We start from the raw sequence: 20210 nt of genomic DNA, 5'->3' as shown, positions 1-20210 counted from the left end.
TAATGTATTTTCCTTCAGAGTTAAAAACTAGTCACTTTGATTAAAAAAACTCATATTTCTTTTTAAAAAATTTTTATTCATATAAGGTGCACAAATTTAATATATTTCTTACATACAGATTTTTTTTTTTTTTTTTTTGACAGGCAGAGTGGACAGTGAGAGAGAGAGACAGAGAGAAAGGTCTTCCTTTGCCATTGGTTCACCCTCCAATGGCCGCTGCAGCCGGTGCGCTGCGGCCGGCGCACCGCGCTGATCCGAAGGCAGGAGCCAGGTACTTATCCTGGTCTCCCATGGGGTGCAGGGCCCAAGGACTTGGGCCATCCTCCACTGCACTCCCTGGCCACAGCAGAGGGCTGGCCTGGAAGAGGGGCAACCGGGACAGAATCCGGTGCCCCGACCGGGACTAGAACCCTGTGTGCTGGTGCCGCAAGGCAGAGGATTAGCCTAGTAAGCCACGGCGCCGGCCTCTTACATACAGATTTAAGAGCATAGTGCTATATCCCACCCTTTCCTTCTTCCCACCCTGGCTCCTCGTGACTTCCTTATATTTTATTTTAATTTTTACAATGACATACTTGCAGTTTAGTTTGCAATCACAAGCTTAACCCTCCACCAAATAAAGAATTCAACAAGTATTAAGTAGCAAAAGCCATTGTTCCTCAAGAGTATAGACAAAGGTGGTAAATAATAATCAAATCTCAAAATGTCAGTTTTTTGTGCTCTGTTTATTAATTACCACATATCAAGGAAAACATATTTGTCTTCTTGGGACTTATTTCACTAAGCATAAGGACTTCCAGTTGCATCCATGTGGCTGCAAAAGCAGGTTCTCATTCTTTTTTATGTCTGAGTAGTATTCCATGATGTATGTATACCACATTTTCTTTATCCAGTCATCAGTTGATGGACATGTGGGTTGATTCCTTATCTTAGCTATTGTGAGTTGAGCTGCCATAAACATAGGGTTTCAGATAACTCTTTCATAAACTGATTTCGTTTCCTTTGGGTGAATTCCCAGGAGTGGGACGGCTGGGTTGTATGGCAGGTCTGTTTTCAGATTTCTGAGGGATCTCCACACTGCTTTCTGTAATGGCTGTACTGGTTTACATTCTCAGTGACAGTGTGCTAGGGCACCCTTTCCCCATGCACTTTTCAGCATTTATGGTTTTTGAGTTTTGGAGGATGATACTCATTCTAACTGTCCAGTTGTGATCTCTCATTGTGGCTTTTATTTACATTTCCCTGCTGGTAGTGATCCTGAGCATTTTTTCATGTGTTTGTTTGCCATTTGAATTTGACTCTTTGAAAAATGTCTGTTCATGTCCTTTGCCCATTTATTGATGGTATTATCTGTTTTATTGGTTTTTTTTTATTTTTTGAGCTCTCTATAGATTCTGGATATCAATCCTTTATCAGTTGAATAGTTTGCAAATATTTTCTCTCATTCTGTTGGTTGCCTCTTCACTTTGTAGAGTGTTTTTCTTTTACAGTGCGAAAGTTTCATAGCTTGATAAAATCTCATTTGTCTATTTTTGCTATTATTGCCTGTGTTTCTAGGTTCTTTTCCAAGAAGTCTTTGCATATGCCAATGTCTTGCAGAGTTTATCCAATGTGATTCTCTAGTAATTTGATGGTACCAGGCCATAGATTTAGATCCTTGATCCATTATGAGCTGATTTTTGTATAAGGTGTAAGGTAGGGGTCTTGTTTCATATGTCAGCACCTGAAGATCCAATTTTCCCAGCACCATTTGTTAAAAATGCTGTCCTTTTTCTGGGAATTGATTTTAGCTCATTTGTCAAAGATTAGTTGATTGTAGATGCATGGGTTGATCTGGGGTCTCTCTTCTGTTTGACTGGTCTACATATAAATTTTTGTGCCAGTGTAAGTCTGTTTTGATTATAACTGCCTTATAGCAGGTCTTGAAAACTGGTATTGTGATGCCTCTGGCTTTGCTTTATTGCTTAAATTGCTTTAGCTATTCAGTCTCTTGAGTTTCCATATAAATTTTAGTATCGTGTTATTCTAGATTTGGGAAGAACTCTCATTATATTTCATTTATAATATCCTCCATTATGTAGGTTATGTTTAAAAATGTGGAAAAAGTGGCACGGTTTGAATACTTCAAAAGATACAGGACTTACCTTAGTCCACTGCTATATTCACTTAATTTCCAAGTAAATGAAATCTCTCTTTTACATTAATATTTCATTTAAAATGTGAACACATTGTTTGGGAGATGGTCTCTGAGTCCGTGTCAGTTTTTTTGTTATTGGGTTGGATAGAGGTTTGAGGAGATTAAAGAATGGTGTATAGCAACAAAGTTCTAAAGAGAGGGAGCAAATCTGGCTACTGTCATCTTTTGGACATAGTTGGTGCATATTACAGGGTAGTTCTTCTTAGAGTTAACCTGATAACAAGTAGGAAGCAGTTGACAGTATAATAATGTGGTAATAAGAGCAGCAGCTAATACTTAACAGGGCTATGTGCAAGGCTTACTATTAATTTAATAAATCTCTATCGACCCTTAGAAATACCGTTATTGTTTCATAGTATGAGAAGCCTGGCACAGAGGTTCAATAACTTGGGCAGTATTGCACAGCTACCAAGTGGTGGATGCTAGAGATAGGACTCAGCCACTTGATCCCATAGTCTCTCTGTTGCTGACTTACTGTGCACCTGCCAATCAGTGAGCCTCACAGGCCCTGCCCAGTACTGACTGCCACGGTGACTTGATGATTGGCAGAGTGAAAATAATGCATGCTCTGGATTCTTTGACAAAATATTCACTTTAAAACAAGTTCTTGGAGAATAATAAGTATGTATGATGTGGTTCACTCATGACTTAGTTCATTAAACAAGTTCATTTAACATCATTCATCTTAATGATAGTTTAATCGGTATATAAAAGAAGGTTCGAGTCTAAATTTCACAGTATGACATCTTAACCTCATTACCTTGAAAGTTCAGGTATTGGTCCTCAGCGGGAAAGAATGTTGATTTTTTCCTCCTGCCAATCATTTTTTCTGTTTTTTTGTTCTTGTTCAGATTTTGAGAACAGTGTTCATTTCTCAAATGATTGTAAATAGATGGGAAATACTTTCCAAAACTCGACTTTTCTTACTTCAAAATATATAATGATATTTCAAAGAGTTAATGGAAAATGGAATTAAAAATAAAATTATTTTGGCACAAAAATTTTGAAATCCATGCGTATGAAGTATCTTCACACACTTCATGGAAAATGCATATTATGAAAAAACTACGCTTGGATTTCAAAGTTTTTTTTTTTTTTTTAACAAAATAAGCTTATTTTTTAATTCCACTTTCAGTGAACTTATTGACGCATCCTTGTACCTTGAGGATAGTCCTGTTTAAGAATCTGAGTTTTGGGGCCAGAGCTGTGACAGTGCAGGTAGAGCCTCTGCCATCCCATATGGGTACCAGTTGGAGTCCCAACTGCTGCATTTGTAATCCAGCTCTCTGCTGTGGCCTGGGAGAGCCGTGGAGGATGGCCCTAGTGCTTGGGCCCTGCACCCATGTGGGAGACCCAGGAGAAGCTCCTGGCTCCTGGCTTGCATTGGCCCAGCTCCGGCCATTGCAGCCATCTGGAGAGTGAACCAGCAGATAAAAGATCTTCCCTCTCTACTTCTGCCTGTGCCTCTAACTCTCTGTAATTCTGCCTTTCGAATAATTAAATAACTCTTTTTTTAAAAAAAAAAAAAGGAATCTTAGTAGTAAAGAAACAGTCAGTACTTTTTCTTTTTGATAGCATATAAAGCCTCCAGAGACTAAGAGCTGCTGCAACATAGTAGTGGTGCTTCCTGTTTACATAGCACCTATTCCTACAAAGCAAATACGACTTTGCTTGCACGAGAGCTCCCGGTGGCATGAATGTGAGAGCTTGCTACAGCACTAGGCTGAAAAATCGATGCTGAGAGGGCGAGTGAGACTTTGGTGAGAATGATATGCTTTGCAGATCAGCAAGGTGAGAATTAGTGAAATTTACCATATACATATGGAGGCTCTTTGGGAACTTCTGTGGCTTAAAAGTACTGTGGAGATAGGAAAGGTTCATTGTGGTTTTCTCAAAGGATAACTTGTAACATTTTCAGATAATTGATGCTGATGCTATTAGAAATTAGTTTAGAAAAATATTTTTTGTTCATGGCAACATAGCGGGATTAGTTATTTTTATTCCCATTATTATTTCCTGTATGGGCTTAAACTGTAGTTTAACAACATAAATCTTTCATCTTGTTTATTTGGTTTCATAAATTATTAGTAGCTGATGTTGTATGTTTCTTCTTCATTTTTCAAGAAGTCCAGGGAATTTGGATTCATCCAGAAATTATAATACTGACTGCGAGACTAAGAATCCTTTACATTGAACATGTGTCTTTTATATTTATTTTATTTTATTTATTTATTTATTTTTTATTTTTTGACAGGCAGAGTGGACAGTGAGAGAGAGAGACAGAGAGAAAGGTCTTCCTTTGCCATTGGTTCACCCTCCAATGGCCGCCGCGGCAGGCACACCGCGCTGATCCGATGGCAGGAGCCAGGTACTTATCCTGGTCTCCCATGGGGTGCAGGGCCCAAGGACTTGGGCCATCCTCCACTGCACTCCCAGGCCACAGCAGAGAGCTGGCCTGGAAGAGGGGCAACTGGGACAGAATCCGGTGCCCAGACCGGGACTAGGACCTGGTGTGCCGGCGCCGCAAGGCAGAGGATTAGCCTAGTGAGCTGCGGCGCCGGCCGAACATGTGTCTTAATCGTATCCAGGTGTTGGCATGATAATCTTTAGAGGCTAATTCTAATCAGTGCTCTCTATACATTCTGGATTTCCCATCAATTACTATGCTAAGTTGTTGACAGAATTCCTGGCAGCAAATGCCTCTCAGTGCTGCCACTTTAGCATGCTGGAGTGAGAGCACCTAGACCAGTCTTTTCTGTGTGTTTTACATATGTACCTATTTAAACATGAAACACTATTCGTACTTCAAGGTCGTTGTACTTTAAGTAGACTATGGTGAACCACATAGATTAGAATCATATATTCTCCCAGCTTTCTGAACACAAGTGGCCATTAGGTCTTTATAGTGTTCATACGCATGCAGCGTTTCTGGCATACTTTAACCTTTCTAAGTAGTATAATGTTTCTTAAAAGGGGAAGTAGCTTTTTCTTACTGATGCTGTACAAATTCCGTATGTGTAATTTGTTCATGACGTTTATATTTTAATCATATACCTTTGTAATATAAGTAATAGGAATTCAGTAAAGAATAGCTTCCCTGAAAAATAAAGTTAGCTTATGAAATGTTGCTAGCCTACTTCACATGGTCCTGGGACGGAAAAACCATGTAGCTACTAGGGACTCAAAAAGCTGCAGGTTTTTCCCTCTTCTTCTCACCGTCTCCTCCTCTTGTTGCCTTACTTTCTTTATAATGTCTTACTTTATAACTCCTTTCCCTCCGTGTTATATAATTGTTAATGCAATGGTTTGCAAATGGCCCAAAAAGTCCCACAGAAACAATGTTTACAAGTGCCAGCATCATGACATAGCGGGTTAGTCCGCTGCCATTTAGGCACCAGTTCAAGTCCAGGTTGCTCCACTTCTGATCTAGTTCCTTTATAATGGCCTGGGAAAAGCAGTAAAGATGGCCCGAGTGCTTGAATCTCTGCACCCACGTGGGAGACCAGGAAGAAACTCCTGGCTACTGGCTTTCATTTGGTCCAGCCCTGGCTGCCATGGCCATTTGGGGAGTGACCCTAGAGAATGGAAGATTCTCTCTTTCCTCCCTTTCTCTCTCTCTTTCTCTCTCTCTCTGTAACTCTGACTTTCAAATAAATAGATCTTCAAAAAGAAAAACAAAGAATTGCTACAAAAACAGAAAAAGAAAGAAAGAAAGTTAGTTAGTTCGCAAGTTTGCTGTTTAATAAACCAGCAGGACCTGGCTCACCAGATACCCAGGACGTAACATTTGTTAGGCTGTACATCTCCGTGGAAAGAAGACACGTGAATGTGTGCAAAGTGTATATGAACTGTATTATGGACAGGGAGAGAGGGGACAGTTCTGAAAGAAAAGATGGACAAACATTTTGAAAAATGTTTACTTTGTGTTTTGCGGTGGATTGTAGTTCTATCATTAAGCTATCATGGTCGAAATAGGACCATCGTTTTCCCATCAGTAGCTGCCTTTCTAGCCTAAATAATCGTGAATGCTGAATCAATACTTGGTGCCTGATGAAATGAACGAAGTAATAGTCGGCAGAGATGCCTGGCCACTAACTCAACTTTCGTTCAAAGTTCCATCATTTTCCCGTCTTTCAGGCTGAACGTTGTGGCGTTTGCTTTTGATGAGTCCTTCTCTTTCATGCTCTTCTGCTACACTCTAAGAGATGGATTTTTTGTGTTTGTTGCGCCTTCATCTGTGCTCAGTGAATTTATACCTTTCTCAGTATTGCCAGAGACATCCCTGTCCTCCCGACCTCATTTAGAGCAGCAGTTTCTGAACTTAGTTTTGTGAAATAGTCATATCTGGTGAGATATCAATGGGTATTCTGGGAAAAACATTTAAAATGTTTCCAAGTTCAAATAAATTTGGGAAAATGCTGTTCTGTCACCGCTTGGAGAGTCACAGATCACATTAAGACCTTGAATAGTTCTATAGTGAAGAAGCCTACCTGATTGTCCGTGAATGCAGCATTCCTTCAGAGCCTTTGAGCAGTGAACCGTTCTGACCACAGGGTACCTGTGAGTAACTCATGACGCTGCTGTTCTTAGGTCAGTGACTGAGCAGTGCTGAGGGAGACTACTGGAAGGAATGCATCGTTGTTTCCTCTTTGCTTTTTTCCTTTTTGAATCTTTCCATTGTAATTACATAAATTAGTACCATTTAGTACTATTCAGGGAAAGTGGTTACTAAACCATTGTTTACTAGAGTGATTACCTAAATGAACAAGAAAATGAGTATAAAATCACAAGTTACTTATTAAAATGTAACATGCTCATTATCTAAAATAAGCATAACTTAATTTTTAAAAGAACAACTTAACAAGTAGTATTTTATTTAAAAACAAACCCTGATTTATGTGCCTACATAAGCAAGGTGCCTGTGAAAGAACTGTGAGACAGAATGTTTAGACAACTTTGTACAAACACACCTTGACTGAAAGATCCCTGCTAAGAGAAGACATCAAATGGCTAATAATTATGATCATTGCTCCGTTCATTTTTGTTTGTTCATATTTACTGTATTTGTTTATGATGATGCTTAGTAGGAACTGAATTTTCCATTCTTACTGTTTAAATTTTTATTTATTTTACTTAAGATAAAATTAGCCAGAAAGAGAGAAAGAGAAACAGACAGACAGACAAATGAGGAAAGATCATCTGTCTACTGGTTCACTACCCAGTGACCATAATGGCTGGGGCTGGGCCAGGCCAAAGCCATGAGCCAGGAACTCAGTGTACATCTGTTACATGGCTTCCGGGAACCAAATTACTTGAGCCGTTACCACTGCTGCCTATGGTTTGAATTAGCAGGAAGCTGAAATCAAGAGTCAGATTCAGGACTTCAGCCCAGGTACTTTGACGAAGGATGCAGGTATCTTAACTGCTAGGCCAAACACTTGCTCTAAGTTTTCCATTTTTGAATTTCTGCCTAAAAAATGTGTTTGCATACTAGAAATTTTAAAGCTGTAATAATTTCCCCTATTAAATAAATTGTCAATATCAGTATTATGAAAGTAACATTCAAAATTAGAATGTTTTATTAAGTCTTTAAATCTCCGAGAGTATTAGTTTGTTCTTTTAAGTTAATGAAAGGAAGCAGTAGTTATCATCACTGCGTGCATTGTTTAAAAATCAATGGAAGAATTGCCCTCTGTGTTGCTCTTTACAGTTTAATTTTTTCCTCTCCTGCCTGAAAGCTTAGGAAGAGTCTTTGTTTAGCCTATAGATGTACAGTTTTGTGTCATGCCTATTAAGTCCATTATAAAATTGATCTAGTGTCATAATCAAACCTGGACTCTTATCCTTGATGTTTTATACCAGGAAGCTAATTGCTGCCTCCTTTACCAGAGCCTTGCTATACCCAAACAACTTTTGTGTTTTCTTATTTTATTTCTCTTGCTAAGGATAACTGCATGTACTTCTTTTTCTCCTTTCAAGGTATAAATATAAGGTACCAATATATTGCAATTACAGCTGAGAAAAAAATGTAACCTTTCTGGATTTCCAGGACATTTTTCATTTTAGTTGATCTACCATATATGGCAGTGTTGTTTCACTGTATAGGAAACCAAGTTATTGACATTTATTTATTTATTTATTTTTATTTGACAGATAGAGTTAGACAGTGAGGGAGAGAGACAAATAGCCACTACTGCCGGAGCTATGCTGATCCGAAGCCAGGAACCAGGTGCTTCCTCCTGGTTTCCCATGCGGGTGCAGGGCCCAAGCACCTGGGCCATCCTCCACTGCCTTCCTGGGCCACAGCAGAGAGCTGAACCGGAAGAGGAGCAACTGGGACTAGAACCTGGCACCCATATGGGATGCCGGCGCTGCAAGTGGAGGATCAACCTAGTGAGCTACGGCGCTGGCCCAAGTTATTGACATTTTAAAAGGCTCATTACCTCTTGTTTTAGGAAATAACTTTTAGAGCTTGTAGCTTCCCAATAATGTTGATGTTCACATTTGAGTGTTTTACAGGTTTTCAAATGTGCCCCTGTAGCTTTTCTTATGTGGTCCTTGCAGTGACTCTTTAAGATCATAGGTATCAGTCCATGTCACAAAGAGGTAAACTGCATATTAACAAGGAGTTCTCTTGTGTCCTTGTACATGGTAAGTGTTGGAGCTGAGACTGCAATACCAGTTTCCCTTGCTCCCTTATTTCTGAAGGTGTAACTTGATAAAAATGGACCGCTTTTGCAGTTTTTTGTTTTAAAGTTAGAGTACTAGTTTAGCAACACACTTAAGCATGACTTCTGTATATTTCTAGGTTTATCCTTTTAAAGCATGCTTTTTATTTTCATCTCTTTGAAAGGCAGAATGACAAAGAGAGAGATGGAGAGAGGGGCACAGAGAGGGAGAGAGGTCTTCTAGCCATTGGTTCACTCCCCAAAGCTCCCAAAAGCCAGAATGCAATCAAGCCAAATCCAGGAGCCCAAAACTCTATCTGGATCTCACACATGGGACCCAAGGACTTGACCCATCATCTGCTGCCTCCAGGATGTACTATCTGGAAGCTGGATTGGAAGCAGAGGTGTCAAGACTCCAGTTACACTCTATTATGGGATTTGGCATCCCAAGCAGCAACACAACCTTCTACACCGCATCATAAGCCCCTATTATATCTCTTGTGTGCCAATTGTAGACTGCAAAAATAACATTTTTATTATAACCAAATCCCACTGTTAATGCAAATTGAAAATTATCTCTCAGTGATAATATAATTTCATGTCGTCTAAAGATACAGAAAAAAGAACAAATATTAGTATACTGAAAAGTAAAAACAATTTACCAGAGTTCCTTAAAAAGTCAGACTGCCTGGGATTACATTCGCCCATTGTAAACCTTCTGACCTCGCCCACATTGCCTAAGGCTCATTTTCTTACACTGAAGTATTTTCCTTATGAGTTTTTCTGAAAATTCAATGGCATAATATATATAATGCCCTTAATGCCATGTGTATACTCAGTAAATCCTAGAGCATTATTATCCATGGAAAAAAATCTAATGAAAACTGCAAATTCTTTGGAGACCACCGAACCATTGAATCACACAGGCTTAAAGAAAAAAAGGAGAGTGAAGAAAAAATTTGGAAGCATGAGAAATGGTAGCTAGAAAGAAATGTGATGGGCTGCTGAGTTAGCTTTTCATTACTGCAAGGAAGTACTCAAGGCAAGCTACTTATGACGGAAGGAGGCTTGGTTCAGCTCACGGTTTCGGAGGTTCCTGTCTAGCAGCAGGTGGCTCCATAGATTCGGCACTTGGTGAAGGTGCTCTTGCATATCTGGTAGATATCCCATGGCAAGCAGGAGTGTGGCCAAGGAAGGACCACAGACCACATGGTGAGGCATGAGCAGAGACTGCGTGTGGGCCAGACTCTGGCTTCTGTTGCAAACACTGTTTGAGGAGACACACCCAATGTAACCTGGGTTACACTAATCACTGCAATTGGATCAACTTTCCACCTTCTTAATACCATTCACTTGTGACTTTGGAGTTAAACCTGTACATGGTTCAGGAGCCATTTCCTATTGAAATCATTAGCAGCTACTTTTGCTATTTAGGATGTGGAATGTTGTAGAAAGAAAGTGTCCTTCCCAACCTGGTAATAGAAGGAAGCCAAAGGACCTACCAAATGTGTCATTTTAGTACATCAGAATGCCAGGCGAAAAATTGAATTAATTAGAATTCAAGTGTGACTTCTCCTGGTGTACATAGATGTGATCCATAACTGCTTTCAGTTTTAAAGTCAAAGTTCTTCCTTTGAGAATCCTAGGAATCCTAGATACAGGGGAAATCTTTGCTCATAGCCCAACTCATTCATCGTAGGAAAGGCTGGGGAGGACAAGGTGGTGAGAGGTACACCCTGTGAGCAGACGTCCTGAGCATCCTGAAATCTGAGTGTGTGCAGTGAGAACTCAGAGAGGGACTTCTGCATCCTGGCCCACACACAGAACAAGAGGCAGAGGCACTGGACCAGGACAAGGGCAGCATTAACCAGAGATCTCCAGTGCATGAGGCCGGACATTAGGTGAGGGGCTCAGGAGCAAGATCTCGGATGACCCTTGCAGCCAGCTGGAATCTGAGCGTGCGGGGAGAATTGAGGAGTTTACAGATTCTTCCCACTAGGCGACCCAGTGATTGTCATCCGATAGGAGCTGGGGAAGAGCACTGAGAGAAGTCCCCTACTGCACAGGTGCACAGTGCCCTGCAGGCAGAGACAAGAGCTGGGGCAATGCCTCCCACAGGCACTCTGGACCTTGCAGGAGTGCCAGGAAGTGGTCCTCTACAAGACTATGGGGCAAGAATAGGAGAGCTGAGTTGTTCCCCTGAGGCAGCTGAAGCCAGGGCCTGAGAAACAAGACAAAACCTTGATCCTCTTAGACTCAAAGTCCTAGGACCTAGAAGGCTGCTCAGAAAGCCAGTCAGTGGAGAGCTGAAAGTAACAGAAACACCACCAAAGACCAGAAATGTTGCGTTAGTTTGCTTGGGCTCCCGTAACTAAAACTGTGGCCTGGGTGGCTCAAGTGACAGAAGTTTACTGTCTCGTGGCTTTGGAGGCTCTGTCTCCTGCAGCCTTTCTCCTTGGCTTCCAGATGGCCACCTTCTCCTCATGTCCTCCCGCCATCTTCCTGGGGTGTGTATTTGTGCCCTAATTGCTACTTCTTATAAAGAGACAGTCCTAAGCCGGCGCCGTGGCTCAATAGGCTAATCCTCCACCTTGCGGCGCCGGCACACCGGGTTCTAGTCCCGGTTGGGGCGCCGGATTCTGTCCCGGTTGCCCCTCTTCCAGGCCAGCTCTCTGCTATGGCCAGGGAGTGCAGTGGAGGATGGCCCAGGTGCTTGGGCTCTGCACCCCATGGGAGACCAGGAAAAGCACCTGGCTCCTGGCTCCTGCCAGGATCAGCGCGGTGCGCCGGCTGCAGCGGCGGCCATTGGAGGGTGAACCAACGGCAAAGGAAGACCTTTCTCTCTCTGTCTCTCTCTCTCACTGTCCACTCTGCCTGTCAAAAAAAAAAAAAAAAAAAAAAAAAAAAGAGACAGTCCTATGGGATTAGGGAATGACACAATGGCCTCTTTAAAGAGTCCATCTTCAAACATAGTCCCAGTCTGAGATACTGATGTTGGGACTTTGCAGTCTGGATTTGAGGGGCAGGAGGCCCAGTTTAACTTACCCATGTAAGCTACTCACTAGATTGATTCATCCAGCCCAACCAACAAAGGGACACAGCTGGCTACGACCTCCAAGCCCAAGGTGCATTATAGTGTTTGATGTGACATCCAGAGTTATTTACTAGAATGTGCCTAACAGGTGTAGAGGCCTGGTACAAGTCTGCGAAAGCATCCTCATTGTGTTGTGTGCCAACACAATGGATATCAAGGACAGGAAAATGAAGGCAACATCTATTGTCTGCCACCAAAAAAGGCATCTTCAGTGGTATGATATTTCTGCCAAACGTATCCACAAAGTATCTACAACTTCAAAAAGCCCTTCCTCTGGCCTGCTAGAAAGCTCATTGGATACCATAACTTGGGAGTTTGCTATCGTGCCCACTCCTGCCCCAACACAGATTGTTATGAACTGAGCAGTGCTAGTACAGTATGGGTGTGACTTAGAAGTTGTTCAGACAGCTGCTGTGACAGGTGAGGGTGAGGGCCTGTGAGTAAGTGAACCTAGCACCCTGCATCATGAGTCCAGTTTCATAGGCACCTGTCCTGTGACGTCAGCACGCAGCATGTGTGCCACTCTTATTTGCTAGCTAAGCGGAACATGCAATTCATCTTTGGGAAGCTGAAACAGATGAGCGTGCTGTGGAATGAATGTGGCAGTTTAGAAAAAAAAAAAAAACAACTTCATATTTTTTTGGACCTGCATGTTTAGCTGTTTTGGAATGCAGTTGTTTTCTTCTTGAGTTCCAAATATAAGACTGCTGCTGACGGTCACATCACAATATTTAGTGATGAAATGTTGTTTGTTACTGTCATCCCCATTCATTTTCATTTCAAATCAGAAAAAAAGTTTAATTCAAGTATCTAGCATGCATAAGTAAATAGAGAGGATCTCTTATTTACATAAAGGGGAATGTGTAGTGTGTGTGTGTTGCAATGTGTGTTGTGCAGGAGGATATGCAAGCATTGCTGTGGTTAGGATATGTGTAGTTACTCAGAGGCTCAGACCTGGTGAAGACCTGGTCCCCAGGTTGGGGGTGTTCAAGAGGTGAAACCTTGAAGAGGAGAAGCGCATTTGGAAGTCAGGGAGTCATGAGGACGGTATGCTCAGAAGGGATTCATGCCCTTCTCATGCAGTGAGTTAGTTCACTCCAGAGTGGGTTTTTGCAAAGTGAGGCCACCCCAGATGCTTGGCCCTTTTGTCACGTGGCTTTCTTTTCCTTTGCCATGTTGTCACATTCCCAACAGGGCTCTTAGCAGAGAGAAGCAGGTGCCACCATCATGCTCTTGTGAGCTAACTAGACCTCTTTTCTTTATAAAGTCTCAGCCTTGAGTATTTTCTTAAATCAATGGTCTAATAAAGGCATATACATAGGAATACACATACATACATATACATAGATGTATTTATTTGATAAATAAAATTGGCTTAATTTGTTAAGCATACTTTTCTGATTAAGGAAAAAATAGTAATGATATGATGTGTTTATACCATATGTAGAAAGATACGTAACCAGACAGAAAGAATGGGATTGAGAGCTGAAAGTATACTGTTACAAATTTTGTAGCTTTATTATAAACTAGTAGAATCTTTTTAAAAGTAGACTATGATGTGTTAAAGATGCATCCAGCAATATTCTGAAGAAATATTAAAGTCAATACAGAGGGCCTAGCGGGTTAAGCTGCTGTCTGATGCCCGCATCCCATATGTGGGTGCTGGTTAGTGTCCCAGCTGCTCCGCTTCCCATCCAGCTCTCTGCTGATGGCCTGGGAAAGCATTGGAAGGTGGCTCAAATGCTTGGGCCCCTGTATATCCTTGTGGAAGACCTGGAAGAAGCTCCTGGCTCCTGACTTCAGCCTGGCTGTTGCTGCCATTTGGGGGAGTGAACCAGTGAATGGAAATAAATCTCAATCTCTCTCTCTCTCTCTCTCTCTCTCTCTCTCTCTCTCTCTCCCCTATCCCTATCCCTATCCCTATCCCTATCCCTATCCCTATCTCTATCTCTATCTCTATCTCTATCTCTATCTCTCTTTTTAACTCTACCTTTCAAATAAATAAACAAAACCTTATTTTAAAAAAATGCAGTCTTAAATGCAGTCCAGACACCCTGACTCTGAATTTAAACACACACACACAGACACATATGCACACAAGAATTATTATAATGGAACTGTACTCTCCTCCCCAAATGTGTATGTGGAAGTCCTAAGCCCAAGTATGTCATAACACAATTTTGTTAGTAGGTAAGATTTCTGGAAGCATGATTCATTATATATAAGGTCATAGCTAGTAGGGTGGCCCTCTTACATAATGTGACTTATAAAAGGAGACATCTGGTCACTGACCAAATGGATGTGCACATGCACACACACACAGAGTCCAAAGCCGTGGAGATTAGGGTGATGCAGCTTGACAAAGGAGCACACCCAGGATGAAGTACTGAAATCACTAGGAGCTAAGAAGGAGAATATATTCGGTCACCTTGTATGTGGTCCTGTGTAACAATAATTCTAGGAAATATATAGGCATAAACATGAAGTCAGTAGCAAAGATAACATCAAATATTAAAAATCCTAATTCACCCATTTCCAAAACAAAGCAGAAAGAAGGAACTGAAAAACTACATGCAAATTGGATAAGGTCTATGAGAAATGGAAATATCCATTCAAAGTCGTAGAAGCAAGAAGGTTCAGCGCAGCCCTTGCGCTAGCAGCCGCACACAGGAAGCATCCCAGATGTCCGCCCATTGAGGGGATCAGCAGGCGTGGCATACCCTCCAGTCGGCAGTTACGACCAACAAACGGGAACAGAGCAGTGGTGCGTGCAGCAAATGGGTGACACTCAGAAATAATGTTGAATGGAAGAAGCCAGACTCCAGGAAGTCTAGGCTGTATTTTTTCCTGCTAACAGAAATCCCATGAGTTGTTTTTTTGGGCCAGTTGAGGAGCAATTCAGTGGAAGGGAGTTTGAGACAAGAAGGAAATGGGACTTCCCAGATTTCATAGTGCTCCAGGTTAGAGGAATCCAGGCATTTCTCAAAACTGATTGAAGTACATTTAAGGGCACATTATTTATTTAAATTGGGAACAGATTAGAATAAAGAGAAAAGACATTTATTTATTCTGGCGTGCATTTTTAAATTAGAGTATATCTTTGTGGTCATCAGTGTATACTATATTTTAATCTACTATTGCACTTCTGCAAATATTTAGTACTGATGTTTATACTTTCAGTTACAGTTTACAAAGTATTCTACACACATGGTGTTTTATTTGGGCTTTTAAAATCATTCTAAGCTAACAGGAAAGGCTCAGCATGATTATCCCAGCTTTATAAAGAGTGTGGTGTGGCTCACATGAGTGCAAACCCCAAAGGGCAGTGACAAGTGGCCTAAGTGTATCTTAGTGACAATATCTTGAACTCACTTTGGTGACTTTCTTCTGCTAAAGGCTCAGTGGTATGTACATTGAGTTCCTCCTGCTTTCATCTTAAGTTGCTTGCATGGATGACCTATTGAATTGACGACATGCCCAAATATAATCCCCCCAGGTTCCTAAGCCAAACCTGGTTACCAGAAGCATCCAGGAGATCAGTGACAACAGTGGGATTATTTCCTGTGTGAGCACGACATGTTTAGAAGTGAAAGACATGGCCATTCAAAAGTGTCTTGGTGACCCTAAAGTGGAAAACTCATTCTGTTACAGCCATGTTTTTCTGTGACCCCTCTTCATGCTGTCCTGAGGGTGTTAGGTGTTCCATGTTGAGCATTAGAAGTTAGGTTGTGCAGGTCGTTGGGCTGTATAACTTTTTTGGGTATAGCATATATGACTTTGGAATGATATTTAATGTCAAATTGTAGTGAATAATGCAGTATCTTAATAAATAAATGATAATATACAAAATTTGAAAAAAATTGGAAACTTTACCTCCAAAAATGGAACAGTGATACTCTGTTTTGAAATTGATTATTGGAGCTTATGTGGTAACAAGATCTCAGAAAAGACATTTTAAGAGTGATATCTGCAGACACAGGTAAGAGTGAATACAGATTAAAATCCTTCTGGAGAGTAGCTTTATTATTCAAAATAGTACTGATTCATTAAGGGAATTTATTTAATTCTGTTTATTTTCTGATGAAAATGTTGCTGATGCAACTATAAACTGAAATACCATAAAGTCTCATTAAAAAAGATGCTTTAATTGTAGTCTTAGTAGTGGGTTTAAAATAAAGTGAATGCGTTCGCATTTTTCTCATTCAGGCTCTGTTAACTGTAATTTTAGGATTTCAGTCATATGGCATATTTTAAATTTCAATTAACATCGAACATGTTTTCAAATAATTTGAGTATCTTGGGTTCTTGTCTTTCATGTTACTAGTGCAGAGGAAAACAGTCGAGACCATTTATATTTCACAGAGGTTAACGAATACTCACACTTATTAAAGGAATTGTCTGAATAAATTACTTCTGACTTGCACGCTGTCAGCTGGAATCAGGAGAGCAGTTCAGGGTCTAATGCGCTTACCTCCCAAAGCAAGAAGTAGTCAGAATGATTCAGTAAAGTGACTACTTAAAATGCTTGAAACTGCAGTGACCAAATGATCACATTAGATCATGTGCTGCTGCCCACCAAAGCTGTTCAGTAGGCAGAATGTGGCATGAGGAAGTTGTGGGGTATGTGCTTATTTCACTCTGAAAAGGGAAAAAAAGATCAAGAAAAGCAATTAATACAAGTGCCAGGCTGGTAACAGATGTCGTCTTGTGAAAATAAGTTTTATGACGGATCACTCTGCATCTAAAGATCCATTGGAGACGACGTTTGCCCTCTGTGGTGTACACTAAAAAGATGAATGGTATCCATGGACGATCCCTGTTTATATTTATTTAGCCTTAATTGCCTGTAGAGGACCAGTAGTCTCATTATGTGAGACTTTATGAGCAAACTTTAGTTCAGTTTATTTTCTGACTACATGATCTTACGATTGTGTTACCATCCACCTTTTTCTCTTATTAGTCTCTGTCTTCTCTGTGGAATAACTCTGTGAGGGTGAAAATTACATTTTACTAATTTCTCTATCGGTGATGACTTGCTCAGGTCCTGAGTCTTATTAGCTACTCAGTGGGTATTTTTTTCACTTGTATGTAACACTTTATGTTATGAAAATTATCCTGACTTCTACCTGCCAGTGCTCAGAGAAGGAAATGATTTTAGTCCTTCTTTAAATATATCGGTCAGAAGGTCTTATTGTTATTCTTGAGCTGTGTTTGGATGAGATCATAAAAAAATAACTTGTCTAGGAGAAGCTTCTTTCCTTTTGTGAATTAACAAGACTTTGAGAGAACAGAGTTCTATTTAAATTTCTCCTTGTTCTCAGAGTTGTAGGTTGGTGGATGTGCCTTCCAAACTTTTAGAAGCTGTTTTAAGATATATTTCTTGTGTTTATTACTTCCACTTAACCCTTCTGTTTTTTTCTAAATAATGTTGAGAGGAAGATGTAATAATATGGTCATTACAGTATTCAAAGTCAGATAAACTTGGTTCAGTAAGTCTCTACTAACCTTATTTCACCCATTTCCTTACTTTAAAAAATTGGTATTAAAAACAATTTCTACCTTATTTCATTATTTTGCTGATTGTGTGAAATGATGCCTAAAACTATTTGGCACATTTCTTGTTGTGTAATAAATTTAAAAATGAATGCTGCTCTTTGCTTTTACAATTTTTGTAATATCCTCTGAACACTAAAATGGTGACTTTAATTTCATGATAAAACTTGAATTATTATCATTTTTAGTGCACCACAGCTACTTATTTTTTTCAATAAAAAATTATTTATTTGAAATGCGGAGAGGCAGAGAGACAGACAGGTTTTCCATCCTCTCATTCACTTCACACATGGCCACAAATAGCCAGGTTTGGGCCAGGCCGAAGCCAGGAGCCAGGAAATCCATCCTGGACTCCTGTATGGATGACAGGGTCCCAAACATTTGGTGTATCCTCTGCTACCTTCACAGGCACATTAACAGGGAGCAGCTAGAACTGGAACCAACACTCTGATGGGAGATGCTGGCCTTGCAAATAGATGCTTAACCCAGTGCTCCGCAGTACTGGTCCCAGTGAATTCCTTCTTAGATCTGATTTTCAGTATATGACATCTCAGTAGTTTTCTTCATTACCTGATAAGTGACTCTCTTTCACCGAATTTCATTTTATTTTTATCTTTATTTGTTTCCAAATATTTATGAGGGTACTACTTCCAGAAATTCATGGAAAAATGAAGCCAAAAGCTAAGTTTATTATTATTTTGATGCAAGCATGTTTTCAAGCCCATGCATAATTTTCTTAAAATTAGATTTGCCAGGAGCTTTTTAGAGACACTCTGTGTGTTACAGTTTCAAAAATTTTTGCACCAAAATAAACGTATTGGAAAATTCCATTTTTCCACAAGCTTTCTGAAGTACCTATGTATGTGATTATTTCTAATACCTTTCCTAAATTTTTCTTTTGAATAACAGCAAGAAAGGTAACTACACAATCACTGTTAAGACATTATGTTCTTTAACATTTAAAATGACCCAAAAAAGTCTGGTTTTACAACTCTCAATGTACAGAAGAAAATACTGAAATTCATAGAGGTTCCTTATCTTGTGAAGGTAGTACCCAGAATAGTGTCTTTCTATTCTCACATCACTCAGCAAGGGTATAAAATCATGTCTTCATGCCATGCTCATGTTCCATTTTATACATGAGGGGAAAATTATTTTCTTTTGACATTCTTTTTACGGCAGATGTGTTATTGGGATTTTTGGAGGATTGTGAGAACATCAGTGTAAAGATAAACACTGCGTAAGAAGTGGTCTAAATGTGTTTGTGTGTATTCAGAGTTTTATATTGATACAATAATCACATATGATAAACTTAGCAATAGGAATGCAAATAATAAAATCATCATGCTAGAACTCAGTATTTGATATGTAAGTAAAAACTTGTACAAAAGATTACATAAGCTTAAAACAACAAATTTTTTGATTGTACATCCATTTTTTCAATCAGGATTTCAGTGTATATTTCTTTGTGAACTCTCAAATACTGGAAATTATCATATTTAAAACCAAGGTTATGGGGACAGAGTTGTGGCATAGTGGGTTAAGCTGCCACCTATAATGAACCGTAGGGGTGCTGGTTCATTTCCAGCTGCTCCACTTCTGATCCAGTTCCTGGATAATGACCTGGGAAATGCAGTGGAAGATGGCCCGAGTACTGGGCCCCTGCCGCCCATGTTGGAGAACCAGGAGCTCCTGCTTCCTGGCTTAGAACTGCAAACTGATGAAATCTTTACTTAGTATATACAAAATTGATCTTCTGTATATAAAGAGAATTGAAAATGAATCTTGATGTGAATGGAATGGGAGAGGGTGTGGGAGATGGGCGGGGTGCGAGTGGGAGGGAAATTATGAGGGGGGGAAGCCATTGTAATCCATAAACTGTACTTTGGAAACTTACATTTACTAAATAAAAAATAAAGAGAGAGAGAGAGAAAAAAAAGAACTGGTCCAGTCCTGGTTGTTGCTGCCATTTGGGGAGTGAATCAACAGATGGAAGAGCTATGTCTCTCTCTGTCTCTCCCTCTCTCTCTCTGACTCTTTCCAATAAATAAATAAATCTCTTTTTCCATTTTTTAATATTTTAATTTAAAATATTTTATTTCAGAATAGGTTTAATTTACAAAACAAAAATTATGAGGTATCTATACAGAGTTCCCCCAGACCCCTCACCTCATTTCCGCTATTAACATCTTAATTAGTATCTCTCACAAGTAGTGACCCACACTCAGCTTTTCCTGTTGCTTTAATCCAAACTCCTCCTATCCCTCCGTCCCTCCCAGTTTCTAGTAATCGACATTGTGGTGTTTTTTTTTTGTTTGTTTGTTTTGTTTGTTTGTTTGGTTTTTTTTTTTTTTTTTTTTTTGACAGGCAGAGTGGACAGTGAGAGAGAGAGACAGAGAGAAAGGTCTTCCTTTGCCGTTGGTTCATCCTCCAGTGGCCGCCGTGGCCGGCGCACTGCGCCAATCCAAAGGCAGGAGCCAGGTGCTTCTCCTGGTCTCCCATGGGGTGCAGGGCCCAAGCACCTGGGCCATCCTCCACTGCACTCCTGGCCACAGCAGAGAGCTGGCCTGGAAGAGGGGCAACCGGGACAGAATCTGTCGCCCCGACCGAGACTAGAACCCGGTGTGCCAGCGCCGCTAGGCGGAGGATTAGCCTAGTGAGCCACGGCGCCAGCCAGACATTGTGTTTTCAGAGTACT

General features: G+C 40.4%; 1 protein-coding gene and 1 pseudogene across 18 annotated transcripts in view; both read left to right on the top strand.

Moving 5' to 3' along the window:
• ADGRL3 (adhesion G protein-coupled receptor L3) overlaps window positions 1–20210 on the top strand; it is an 868573-nt gene that overhangs the window by 435689 nt on the left and 412674 nt on the right. The gene's annotated exons all lie outside the window — the stretch shown is intronic.
• On the top strand, window positions 11757–12587 carry LOC108178125 (GTP-binding nuclear protein Ran pseudogene; annotated as a pseudogene).

The sequence above is a fragment of the Oryctolagus cuniculus genome, chromosome 8, assembly GCF_051225735.1.
Source record: "Oryctolagus cuniculus isolate XC-2025 breed Fujian yellow rabbit chromosome 8, ASM5122573v1, whole genome shotgun sequence".
NCBI lineage: Eukaryota > Metazoa > Chordata > Mammalia > Lagomorpha > Leporidae > Oryctolagus > Oryctolagus cuniculus.
The sequence above is the reverse complement of the archived record's forward strand: the minus strand, read 5'-3'. Positions and strand labels throughout refer to the sequence as shown.